Source organism: Equus przewalskii, chromosome 23, assembly GCF_037783145.1.
Source record: "Equus przewalskii isolate Varuska chromosome 23, EquPr2, whole genome shotgun sequence".
In the NCBI taxonomy this organism is placed as follows: domain Eukaryota; kingdom Metazoa; phylum Chordata; class Mammalia; order Perissodactyla; family Equidae; genus Equus; species Equus przewalskii.
Window position 1 is genome coordinate 10,735,869 of NC_091853.1, and position 13,706 is coordinate 10,749,574.

At 45.7% G+C, this 13,706-nt stretch overlaps 1 long non-coding RNA gene across 1 annotated transcript; it reads right to left on the reverse strand.

Annotated features, from left to right (window-relative positions):
- Nucleotides 1-4,153: 4,153 nt before the first annotated feature.
- Nucleotides 4,154-12,658, reverse strand: LOC139078906 (uncharacterized). Its single transcript, XR_011532094.1, has 3 exons — nucleotides 12,451-12,658; nucleotides 10,458-10,540; nucleotides 4,154-5,350 (listed from the first exon to the last, which is right to left on the reverse strand). It is a non-coding gene; the product is annotated as an uncharacterized lncRNA (long non-coding RNA).
- Between the last annotated feature and the right edge of the window lie 1,048 nt (nucleotides 12,659-13,706).

A 13,706-nucleotide genomic window follows, 5' to 3' on the forward strand; every position in this document is an offset into this window, starting at 1 on the left:
TTTGTGAAGAATAAATGAGATAATGCACATAAAGTGCTTAGCATAGTCCCTGGCACAGAGTAAGTGCTGCCTGTCATTATTTGAAAGTGAAGACAGGAAGGCCAGAGGACACATTTCATCCACTGCCTTTGATTTTGAAGGTCTCTGACATGTGCTCTTTTGGGACCTCATAGCGTCAGGTCCCTGTGGGAACGTCTAAGGCTGGAATCTAGTCGATGGAGGAACGGCTCAGCACTAATTAAACTAACTAACAATTCATCATAGCAGCCTGTGAGGTTACACTGTCATGGGTATCTCCACTCGCAAGAAAAATAATAGCATCGTTAGCAACAACCTGTCAGGAAAACAAGCAAAAAGTTCTGAAGTAGCAGCCACCTGCTCGTTTTGTCTAATACTTTCTTTTCTTTCTCTAGAAAGAATAGCAGGTAATGAGAAAGATGTGTTTCCTGTGACAGCTGTGTAAGGCATGGGCGATCCTTTTTGTGCTCCTCTGAAAAGTAATGGTTATAATAATAATGACAATAACAACATTAATAATAATAGTGTATCAGTTATCTATTGCCATGATAATGCCACATAACAGTCTTAACAGACTAAACCTCAGTGGCACTTGAGGATGTAGGTTTATTTAGCTTGTGAGTTTGTGGGGTTTAGTTGATTTGACTTGGCTGATCTCTGCTGGGCTGGTCCATGCGTCTGAGGTTAGCTGCAGGTGGGCTGGGCGTTCTGCTGATCTGGGTTAGATTTCCTTACCCGTGTGGGGTTGGCTAGTATTGGCTGACCTGTGGCCTCAGCTGGGCTGGCTGGAATCACCCATCCCTCATTCAGAGTCCTCATCCTCCAAGAGGTGAGCCGCACGTGTTCTCAAGGCCGCGGCAGAGCAGCGAGGGCCGGCACACTCGGTCATGCAGATGCTACAAGCCTCTGCTAGGTCACTTTCACTAACATCCCACTGGCCAAGCCCAGAGCCAGCGTGGGAGGGCACTACAAAGGCAAGTACAGGAAGGAGGGAAGAATTGGGAGCGTTAACCAACATCCAACAAATGGTATTGATACTCACAGATGCTGGCTATGTACAGTCTACATTGATACTGCTAAGCTCTGTTCATGCATTATCTCATTTAATCTGCCAACAACCCTATGGGGAGGTACAGTTACCTCCTGGTTTTGCAGATGAGCTTAGAGAAGGCGTATATTTCGTATTTAGTAGAGCTAGGCTTGGTCCTCATTTATTAAACGCCAGAGCCCGTGCATTTAACTTTCATGCTACACTGCTTCCATCACGACCCTGTTGGGGTAGAGCAGGTTATTTTCTCAGATGTTTTTTTTCTAAAGGGACCTTTCTTTGTAGATTCTTCTAGACTTGATTTTAGACTCTGATTGCTCCTTTGCTCTGAATGCACTTGGTGCGGATTCAGCTCGGTTCCCCAGTGCTGACTCAGTGGGTGCCCGCTGTCCCCTCCCTCCAAGGCCGTGGACATGGCTCAGGGGTTGTAAGGTGAAGGAATCCAGGTGCTGTCCCACCTCGCACGTCTGTGTCCACTGCTTTGTGATGATTCTCTTGGGACTTGAGTTACTCTCACTGCATTTCACCAAGCATGTACTTTAATTGGTTCTCTGAATACAGGAGATGGCTCAATTAATTCCATACCTGACATCTTTTAAATTCCTCCACGTCTGCTTGGCACATCAGATACTGGCGTACAGAACTGGAACACATCTTGCACCTTGTGGATGCACCAGGTTCTGTGTTCTCTTGTTTATTTTCTGTCTTTAGTCAGTGCTTAAGGACCCAAGTTTTTTGTTTTTTTGCTGAAAAGAATGACAAGATGGTCATTTAAACGCAGAGGAAGTATGGGGGGGGGGGTTTGTGTATGATGCGTGCAGGTTCTTTCCGTGACACAGATAACTCAGTGAATGAAATTAATTTGGGAAAGATTTAAGCACAGCACTTCCCCAGGCGTGGGAGGAACAGCCCTCCCCTTTCTCTGTGGAAGTCCTCCTGGGATGCCTTAGTAAGGGGGTCTCCTTTTGGCTCTGTCCAGTTCATGCGTCTGAGAGCCTAGCCTACGCAAATGCAAACTAAGCAGCCTTGTCCTTGGACCAGGTACCTTTGAGCATTAGTGCTGTCACCTCTGACCCTGGCCCTGCCACCTCATCCTGTGGTGTGACCTTGATCTTCCTGCCTTTCTACCTCTTGGCCACCCAACCCCTCATGATTCTTTTACCTCTACCCACCCCTACCTAATTTAACCTCACAATCCATGGATTCCTTCTTCCTGCTTCAGTTCCCTGTCCTGAGGCCAACCTTTCAGCCCGGGCCTGCCGCTCTTTCTTTCTTTTCTGTGGGACCCTGATGCTTGAAGGAAGGCTCTTGTCTCAACCCTGCTTCTCCATCGAGTCAGCAGAGCGACTCACAGTGCTACGGGCTTTGTTTTGATCTCTCTGTTTCTCACCCTCCCATCCTAACAGTTTATTCTGCCCACACACTCCCGAGTGACGGGATTACCTCTTCCAAATCACCCCTTTCTCCCTTCCCACTGGCTCCCTGTGGAGCCAGGACAACATGTAGGGCCGTCTGTCTCCCCTTGTCCTGGGTGTGTCTCAGTTGTTGGAGTGAACTGAGCACTTTACAGTAATCCTCTTATTTAATCCTCACAACCTGTGAGGTGAGCACTAGGATCTTTTCCATTTTATGGAAGTGGAAATCAAGACAGGGAGGCGAGGACATTGGTCCAAGGCCACATGATAGTGGATGACCCCTCCAGGCTCCAGAACCACATCTGATGGACTCCAGAGCCTGTGCCTTGATCCACTGTGTTCTCTTCCAGAATTCCTCGTGAAGCCAAACCAAGCTGGATTTTTCTCCGAACAGGCTCTCATGATTGCTTTTAGAGATGAGGGAAGAAATGACACTTAGAACCTTTCCCCGCTCCTTTTTGGATCCGTCTCGCCGTCCTTCAGTCCTTTCCCTTGCCTCTCCCCTCGCCCCCGACCCCCAGGCTGTGCTGGCCCAAGTTCCCTGAGCTGAATTCACACTCGGACAGCCTCTTTTCAAAGGCCCTTTCCCTTCTCACTAGACAATACTTCACAGATTCAAGCCACCTTTAGGTCCTGCTGCCGGCTCTTCATCCCTGGGGCTTTGAAAGGCAGACTCATCAAAGGGACCAGCTGAGATTCTGGTTCTGAAAGTCATACAGTCTGTTTTTGCTTGGCCTCACAGGTTTAAAAAGTTTTGGTTAAAGTTATGGCTGTTTATGTAACCTTCATGAATTATCCCTCAGATTCTTGAAGAGACTTCAGTCATCTCTGAACCCTTTTCCTTTCACCTACATCCTAATGTCTTGGCAGGTCCTGAGGCTCACATGGTGATGAATGAAACAGAGGTCCGAGTTTAATCGGTGTTAAGTGAAGGCCTCTCCTTTCTCGCTGGAGAAGCCCCTCCCCAGACCCTTTCAGTGCACATGCATGGCTGCTGGTCTGGGCAGACAGGAGCCGGCCCGAGAGCAGAACTCAAGGGGCTTCAGAGTCACGCCAGTTTCCTCCCCTGGCTGCATGAGTTGGTATGGAGCGCAGGGCATGAGCTGGGGCGGCTGAACGGCGCAGGCCCAGCCAGGGAGGGGTTCCCAGGGGCAGGTGGAAGGCAAGCGGAGGGAAGCACAGACTCAGGTCATGGTGGCCTGACCCAGCAGGAGCCAGAGATGCTGCCACCCAGCAGAGCAGACCCCTCACTATGGCCTCCACTTTGGTTCAGTTCTCTCTGCATTTACCATGGCTTCTTTTGTTGTCTATGCTCTGTACTAGGCTGTAGAGACACAGGGCTGAATCAGAGGTCCATGAACTTAAGCAGCTCATGGTGTGGGGTGGAGGGAAGACACAGAGGAAGAGCAAGAATGTCCAGGCGGCTGGCTGTGGCTCTAGCTGAGGACTGTGTGGGTTTCCCTAACAAGCAGTGGCATTTGTTAGAAATGTACTGAGGAGCTGTGTGCACTTGGAAGTCAGTGCTGCTGCTCTGGTAAAGCGCTGTTCCCTGAGGGCCAGCGAGCCTTCTGTGGACACCTGGTCTCCTGCTCTGCATTCCCCTGAGACTGCACTTAGGTCCTGTTCCATGCTTAGGAGACCTCATGCCAGGAAGGAAGTCAGAGAACATTCTGGTTGTGGCCATGCTTTTAAATTTCTCCCCCAGCTTTATTGAAGTATAATTAACAAATAAGAAATGTCTACATTTAGGGTATACAATATGATGATTTTGCACACAGATACCCTGTGAAATGATTAACAATCAAGTTAATTAACACATCCATCACCTCACTTAGTACCATTTTTTTTTTTGTGGTGAGAACACTTATGATCCACTCTCTTAGTAAATTTCAAATCTAGAATACAGTGTTATTAACTATAATCACCATGCTATACATTAGATGCCTAGAACTTATTCATCTTATAACTGGAAGTTTACACCCGTTGACCAACGTCTCCCAATTTTCCTTACCACTCAGCCCCTGGTAGCCACTGTTCTACTCTCTGATTCTATAAGTTTGACGTTTTTAGATTCCGTATGTAAGTTGAGATCATGCAGTATTTGTCTTTCTCTGTCTGACTACTTTCACTTAGCATAATGTCCTCCAGCTTCATCCATGTTGTTGCAAATAGCAAGATTTCCTTCTTTCTCATGGCTGAATAATATTCCATTGTATAAATGTATCATATCTTCTTTATCCATTCATCCATCATTGACACTTCGGTTGTTTCCATATCTTGGCTGTTGTGAATAATGCTGTAATGAACAGGGAGTGTGGGTACCTCTTTGAGATACTGATTTCATTTCCTTTGGATGAATACCCAGAAGTGGGATTGCTGGATCATATGATATAGTTCTATTTTTAATTTTTTGAGCAACCTCCATACTGTTTTCTGTAATGACTGTACCAATTTACATTCCCACTAACAGTGCACAAGGGTTCCCTTTTTTCCACATTCTTGCCAACACTTATCTCTTGTCTTTTTGATAATAGCCATTCTAACGGGTATGGGGTGACATTGTGGTTTTGATTTGCTTTTTCCTGTGATTAGTGATGTTGAGCACCTTTACATATCCTGGTTGGCCATCTGTATATCTTCTTTGGAAAATTGTTTATTCACGTCTTTTGCACATTTTTTGAATTTTTCTTTTTTTGCTATTGAGCTGTGTGAGTTTTTTTGTGTGTTTTGGATATTAACCGCTTATCACATAGATCGTTTGTGAATATCTTCTCCCATTCTGTAGGTTGTCTTTTCATTTTGTTGATGGTTTCCTTTCCTGTATGTGGCTCTGCTTCTCTTTCAGGTCTGGACTTGGCTGAGTCTGATGCTGGAAGGAGAAATGAGGAACAGGTAATCTTTTGTTATTCAAATAGTGGGGTTGTTTTCATTGTATCTTTGAGAGCTGTATGTGCTTAGATACAGAGGTTTTAGTCTGCTAAGAAGAGCTCCATCCTTTTCAACAGGGAGATGAGGAAAGGGAGGGACCATTTACTTCTCTCTAGGAAGTTCTTCTCCCAAGCGATCAAAATGTCTCATGGTTCCTAAGTTGAGCCTGGTTTGCTCAGACTCCTGGGGATACACAGATAATAAGACACAGGCACCACCCCAGGTTGCCTTGAATGGTCGTTGGGAAGAAAGAGAGAAACATGGGTAAACTGTAGGACTTGGCAATAAATGCCATCTTAGAGACTTGAATAAAGTGCTGCTGGGGCATCTTGTACCTGCCATTCTCTCTAGAAATGCCTTTCACTTGAAAAATGCCTAGTCTTCACTGAAGACCCTGTTCAGAAGTCACCCCCTCTGTGAAATCCCCCTGATTACTGCGTGAAGAGTGGGTGCTTTCTCCTTGGTGTCTGGTAGCACTTCATTCAGACTTCCGAGATAGCGCTTATGGCTATGTCTTACAGTGTGTGCATGTTTGGGTCTTTCTGACAAGTCTGTGAGGCAGTCTAGGGTGGGGCTTGTATCTTGTTGTCAGTGTGTCCCCAGAATCTAGTGTGATGGGTGGCACCTGGAAAGTTTTCTGGAAGGTTAGGTAAGGCCATAGTGACTTGACTTCTTCACTGAAGACCTAGTTCAGAGGGCAAGATAAGGCCAAAATACTGAGTTAGAATGAGGCTCTTATATGGCCAGGGAAGCCGATCTACTCAATCCAGGCCAAGGAAACTGAGAACTCACTTCTCCAGCGACAAACAGCATCTCTACCATGGCTTCTGTCATCACACCACTTTAGCCCAAGAATTGCTCAGAGCCGGTGATGGCCATGGCTTCTGTAACTAACATTTTCCAGTGGTAACTTGAGGCACGTCACGTGGTATTGGGTGCCAAGCACCAGAATCCGTGATGTGAGTTTTGTGATCCATACTCTTGGACATTGTTTTCCATTTATTTATTTTTAAGTAGAGGGAGCTTAATGGAATTGAGTAAACTGCTACTTGAGCAAAGAGAAGCTCAGTGGATGATATTTAGAAAGGTGATCATTTGAGAGAATGTGTTCTGTACAGTTTTGTGTGTAAGGCACACACAGTTCAAACTACTGTTGAGTGTGTACTTCAGCTTTATCACCAAATACCACGAAAAATGCAGTTAGAAGCCTTCACGTGACTTCCTCCCTTGTGGATCTTGGTAGTGTGTCAAGAGCAAATACATACAGAAGGTTCAATCAGATTTGTCTGCATAATATTTTGGCCTTGGTTTAGATGAGGGGTTCTCAATGGGGGAAGTGCTGCCCCCTAGGGACACTTTAGAAAATAGTGAGGGTGCTTTTGGTGTCACAGTTATTGGAGATTACTGCTGGCATTCAGTTAGCTGTCTCTGTAGCGCATGGATAGTCCCACAGAATGAATCCTCCTGCATCTTGCTTGACTCTTGAATGTCTGGCCAAACATTCAGGTAGACGAAAAACCCATTTATGATGATCCAAGTCTAGGAGGTAACTCTGTTTTAAATATAAATGCTTAATCTCACATGTATTTTTTGTGTACACCTTAAATATACTTTCCCAGGAATGCAACTACTATGTTATGGAAGGAAGATTCGTGTGCAAATTTTACCAAGAGTTGTTCTCCATTTTGGAAAGTCATGCCGTTGATGGCAGTGTTGCTCACCAGGTGTGAGTCACCCGCCCACACCCCTCCATCTGTCTGCATTAGGAGCTCCTGCAGGCACGCCAACCCGACGAATATATACAGATAGACTTTGATAGCCCTGGTCTCAAAATGTCAGTATAAAGAAAAATACCTGTACTGTTGAGTATTTTCTTATTTCTCTTAGATCCAAACTTATTCATGAGCAGTAGTTCAAGCATTTGATTACTTCGTTTGTCTTTTAATGTAGTTGTGTCAGAAATGTTTACATATTGAAATTCATTCTATTTCCTTGTAAATTCTTTTCTTTTTTTTAAAGCATAGATAGAGCATTAGCGTTTTCTGAAATTATGTAAGGTAGGTCATACTGTGTTTAAATTTTCCATACAAAATGGTTGCTATTAAAATGGGATTTGGGGGCCTGACAGGCTTGAGAACGACAGATTTAGACAAAAGAGCAATAGGAACCAGGGGAGAGAGGCTCATCTCCTGAGCACAGTGAGAGGAGACATCAAATGGATCATCGGGAGTGATGGAGAGTCTAAAATAAGAAACTCGTAGGGTAGAAAATGTGAAGAAGTTGACTTCTTTAGTAGTACTAATGTTTATTAAGTACTTACTCTGTGCCAGATACATTGTTGAGAAATTTTCCTTATTATGGCCTCTCGCCTATGGCATCAGCGCACTCTCTCCTCCCAGTGGTGGCCCTGAAACCTGCCCCAGACCCCCCAGGCCATGGGGACAGGGCCCAGATTAGAGTCCTTGTTTGTGACTTATGCCGCTTGCTCTCTTAACTATCCCACATTAGCTAGAGTTTAGTCTGCAGAAAAGAAACAAACTTTTCTTGGCACCTGTTGGATGCCAGCTCTGTTGAATGAGTTGGAGGACATCTGACAAACTTAGGGTCTCAGACTGCCGTGGTTTGTGTCCCTGCCTCCAGCTCTGGTGTGATCTACAGAAAGGCTGGGCTCAGCTGGGATTTAAGAAGGCTAAATTCCCTTTTCCATAGGCCTGCTCCCTTTCTGGAAGACATCTGGGGGCCATATCCATTTTGAAATATTTACACATGGACCACATTTCAGCAATTAAATGACGTGAGTACCACTCAGTATTTAACGTCTGGGCTGAAACCTGGGGTTCTATATCAGAGCTGACCTTAACACAGTAAGTCTATATTTTATGATGGTTAATAGACCATCAACTAATAGCTGTTATTACTATGAAAAGTTTGCATTAGTTATAATACATAGACAATCCAACATTTATCCATCTTGCATGATTCCTCCCAGATGTGACTGGTTTTCCATTTATAACTGGTTGGCTATATGTCCCTTAGATTTCACTGGGCACATGGTGGATTGGGGGGCAAGGGTAGTGAGAACAGGAGTCCCTGGGGATCTGTGGAAGGGACTTTAGCATTTACAGAAGAACAGCCTGTGCCTGGCTGCTTCTGTCAGCTGGGGCTGCATTTCTTGGAGGCATCGGACCCTCAACCAGGGGAGACTTTGGGAAAAGACTAAGGAAAGATCTTTCCTCTACTGCAGAGAAATCACTGGGGTATCCGCATCAGGAAAGGTCTGGTTTTGTTGTGCTGGGAGTCCAGTCTTCACGGCTGTGTATTTGTGTCCTTCTTGAAGAGGCAGTGCGGTATGGTGATTGAGAGCGAGGGCTCTGGGCACAGGCGATTCTTTTCAAGGTGGATAAGCTCAGATAGATTGCTTGCACTCTCTGTGCCTTGGTTTTCCCATCTAAAAATGGGGATCATAGTGGTGCTATCTCCTAGGTTAGTTGTTGGATTAAATGAGATGATGTATGTACATTGCTTGGTAGATTTACATTGACTGGTAGATGCTACATTGAGCATGTGGTATGTACTCAGTAAAAGTTAGCTGCTACCATTATTGTTCCTTTGAAAATGGGGATGATAGAAGCACCCACCTCACAGAGCTCTTGTGAGGAGTGAATCAACCAATATATGTAAAGTGACCAGAACAGTGCCTACCATATTGTAAGTAATAAATGTTATTATTATTATTAATATGTTATTATTACTGTCTTGGGGGAATTACCAAATTTTAAGATTCTAGCACTGTATCCAGTTTAAAAACTCTTCCCATTTAAGTATTTTCCTACCAATACCGTGTGTTCTCATGTTTGATTTGCTCAATACCTGGCAGTGGCACATGCTGAGAGGACATGTTTCTCACTCTGTTAACAGAGCTTGGGAATCCCCTAGCTGTTACCCTGTTTCTGCATATCGGTGCTACAGTGGAGTTACATTTGAATGTATGGCTTTCTTTAATGACTAAAGCAAATGTCACAGGTGTCCATTGCTAAGGCACACTTGCGTCTCTGGGATATTTATAGGAAGTGGACACTGTCGTTTTTTAGTAACTGAGAAAACAGCATCTTAGAAAAGTGTTGCGTTGAAAAATTAGAGAATCTAATTCTCTGATGGAGCTGAGACTAGAGGCCAGCTCTGCTCCATTCAGTCTGGTTCCACTGTCCCCTCGGGCTAGGTAAGAGAGTTAGGCACAGAGTGGTCCCAACCCATGACCAAGCAATGTCACAGTCTCCTTTGGTCTTTCCACAGGATGTAGACAGAAGAACACTATATTCTAAATCAAAAGACCCTGGCCTTACCCTTGGCTCCATTTTTCTCCCCACCCCTTGCTCCAGATTCACTGAAGTATAATTTATACACAGTGGTCTTTTTCAGTCCACAGTTCTTTGAGTTTTGACACATGCAGACAGTCATGCATCGTCCCCACAATCAAGATAGAGAACAGTCTCATCACCCCAGAATCCCTCGTGCTTTTTGTACTCAATCCCTCCCACCCCCAATTTCCGGCACCGCTGATATATTCTGTCTCTATAGTTTTGCCTTTTCCAGAATGTCATATAAATGGAATCATACAGGATGTGGCCTTTGGTGCCTGGCTTCTTCCACTCAACATAATGCATTTGAGATTTATCCTGGCTGCATTCTTAGTGTCTGCAGGTCCTTGGGTAAGTTGCTTAACTTTCAGCCTCAGTGTCCTTAGCTGTAAAATAGGCATACCGTTTGCCTTGCATTTGCATCATTGTGGTTAGGAAGAGAGAAGGCACACAAATGTGAATTAGGTAAAAGGAAAAGGAGGTATACAGGTCTACTTGTTATTCTTGTTATGAGATTGCCTTTTAAAAAGACTCCAGGTACAAATGCGACCCTAAGTGAAGCATAAACTCTGCTGAGCCATTGTTCTTCTGATGAGCAGGGCAGGATCCAGCATCACTGTTAAACTCTTCCTCGGCCTAAGGGTTCTGCAAGCTGGTTTCAAGGCTCGAAATGTTACAGGAAACACTTACCTAATAGGGACTGTCACTGGGGGAAATGGATCTCTGGCATGTTGCCTCCACCACGCAGCTCCCAAGAGGTCGGGAAGCCTAACCTGTGGATGAAATACTTTGATCTATTTGGGTGGAAGGCACTTTGCAGAACACTACCGTTAACGCTGATAATAACTTATAATAGCAATAATGTTGTGGAAAAAAATAAGATTGTCTAACATACGGAGCACCAAACAGTTCGAGAAAAAGATGGGGCCTCTCTTGGCTCAAAATGCACAGGGAGGAGCGAGAAATCCAGATTTGCATTTCCTTCTGAGTGCTGTGTGATTCTGAGTTACAGAAGACATATGACCAACATATATTCCCTGGGCATTGGTGCCTGGATGTGGAACATGAGAGGCCTGTCTTGGATCCTGCCCTCCCATCCAATTGTCATGTGGGTGGCAGACAGCAAGACAGGTGCATGCCAGAGAAGGGAAAACCTGGACTGTGATTCAGGAGACCTGGATGCCATATGTGGCCCTGCCACTAATTGTGAGGCTTCATCCTTGTTTCCTCACCCATGAAAAAGGGGGCTGTGGTAGGTCACCCCGAAGGAATCTCAAGTGACCCCCATGAATGATAGAGCCACAGATTCCCAGTTCTGAGCACCGGAGCAGGGAGCGCAGAAAGCAACAACACTGAGCCTTCGAGTGAAATCCTTCAGAGGAGCTCACTCTTTCCAGCCTAGCTGAATAGGATTCCAATAAACATATTGCTGAAATGTTTGTTTCCGGGTGTCATTTTAGACTGCAAGTAGCTAAAACAGATCCGGCTCCTATATATAGATGCTGCCTTTGGTTGTGTTCTCGGAGGCTTTTATTACTACGCTCCCTGGCTGGCTCCCAGCTGAGCTTTTCCCTCAAGGGATCAGATTTTGGAATCAGAAAATCAGAGAGCATCAGTGACCATATTAAGGGGTCTTTCTCTCTCCCTCTCCCCACTAATGCTCTATACTGCAGGTGAACACCAACGGGAACTAGCTCCTCCCTTTGCTCAAAAACTCTTAATAATAATGATGACAATGCTAATGGAAACTGACCAGCCCCACTATGGCAGCAAATACAAGCAAAACAGCTCTGACGTCCTGGGCTTAAAGGAACCATAGTATAATTTGGGTTGAAATGAAGTGCAGATTGTCATAAACGGCTCAGTCTTTAGTTAAGAGGACCCAAGACCCTGTGTGGATAGAAGCAAAGAAAGGAGCTAATAAGGGTGGGTTTTTGGGGAGGAGGGGGGAGGATGGTGTCTCAGTTCTACTCGTGAATCCTCCAGGGGAAGATAATGCTGGGCGCAAAAAGGTGAATGAAGGAAGGTGGAGGTGGAATTGGAGGAAGAGATGTAGGCAGGGAAGGAGGAGGGAATAGGGGTTTACTTAAAGAGACAATGTAGAACCCGGGCAATCTGACTTTAAAATGTGTCCGATCATGAAGTGTAAGTCCCTCCACTGTGTGTCCTCTGTTTTCGGTGCGTAAAACGCAACCTCTGCCCCATTTTATAGGGTCTCCTTTCACCTGCTTCTGTGATTTCTTTATGTTTAACCATCATGGATCTAACTGCCTTCCTGGTCTCCATATTTTATGTGCCTCACCACCTCTTTCTCCTTTTTTCTTCCCCTCTCTCTCCTGCTTCCCTCCTCTCTTCTCTGCTTTTCTTTTTCAGTCCCTTCTGCTCCCAGACTCTTCTCTTTTCCCCTCAGCCCCCTCCCCTCCCCCTCCATTTCACGCCTCTCCCCCTCCATGCCTCCCCTCCCCTCCCCCTCCCTCTTCTCTCCTTTTCCTTCTCTTTCCTCCCTCCCCCCTTTTCCCTTCCTTCTCTTTTCCCCTTGCCCCCTTCTCCCTTCTTTCCCCTCTCCCCTTTCCCAACTCCCACCCCCTCCCTCTCCCCCTCTCTGTCCTCCTTTCCCTTTCCCTCCCTCTCCCTCTCGTCCTTGTTTATCTGTAAGCTCCAGTTTCTTGCCTTATAGATTTACCTGCAGAACAAGACACCGCTCCTCTTGCAAAACTGTTTAAGAAATCCATATCCTCTCCCTTCATTCCTTGGGCATTTCAGAAATGATATTCCTTCCCCCAACTACCCCCGTCAAAATAAAATAAATTCAGCAGCTCCTGCTGTGTGTCCTTAAATCCATTCCCTCTAGCTTCGCTGGTTTGAAAGCCTGTACCCTAGAAGGGGCCTCCTGCATTTGCTGGCAACCCTGCTCGAGTCTGATCGCCACAGATAGTGCTTTGGAGTGAAAAAAAGGGGGAAAAACCCTCTCGTTGGAGATTTCAAAACAGATTCTACCAGCTTTCCAATCTGTGCACTTGCAGAGTGGCAGGCTTAGGGGAGAGGAATGGGGACTTGGGGTGCGGGTGTTTGTCATAAACAAAGAAGCCACAGATTTATATATATATGCGTGTAAATGTGCGTTTCCTTTGGCATGTTTGGTGTCTTTCTCCCTGGCATCCAGGGTGGGTGCCGTGTAAGTCTGACTTCTCTCACACTTCTTCTGGGGTCTGATGTGTGTGTGTGTGTGTGTGTGATGGAATTGAGGAGGGGGTTGTTGTGTTTTTGATGCGATTCACTTGACAGATTATTTGAATCCAGCCCACCTTTCCTTTCCGCACATGTCAAACAGATGGGATCATTGTTAAAAGCCTTGAGAGAGCCGTGGCTGAGCGGTGGGTAAGGCAGGGAGGGGGGAGAGAGGAGGGGACCGAGGGGAGAGAGGGGCACCTTCCAGTAGCTTTGTGTTTTCACACGTTGGAACTGACAGGAGCCCTTCTTCTCCGTGGGGGGGTGTCTGGGGGGTATGGGGCTGATGAGGGGTGGGATGGAAAAGAGAGCGAGAGGTGGGGTGTTGGTGGGCAGGGTTATGATGTCACAGCAAAAGTTACAACAGGAGGAAAACACAGAAATGGTTCAACATTTTTTTTTTTAAACTTTGGACTGCCAAGAGCTGAAGGAGAGTGGTGAGCAGAGGAATGAAGGGGAGAGAGAGAGAAACTAAACTGGAAGCTTGAGTTTTGTGTAGCTTCTTGAAACCTTATGAATGGATTACTAGCAGCTGAGAGCCAGGAGAGATCTATAGGGGATACAAGATCATTCTCACATTAAAAGGGGGAGAGAAGCACGGCGGGATTCTTCTTCCTTGCTGTGTTGTCCCTCCTTCCTGAAATGAATGGTATGAAACCTTTTTCTGAGGGTCGTGGGGGTGGCAGGAGGGAGGGGGAGGTTGACTTCTCC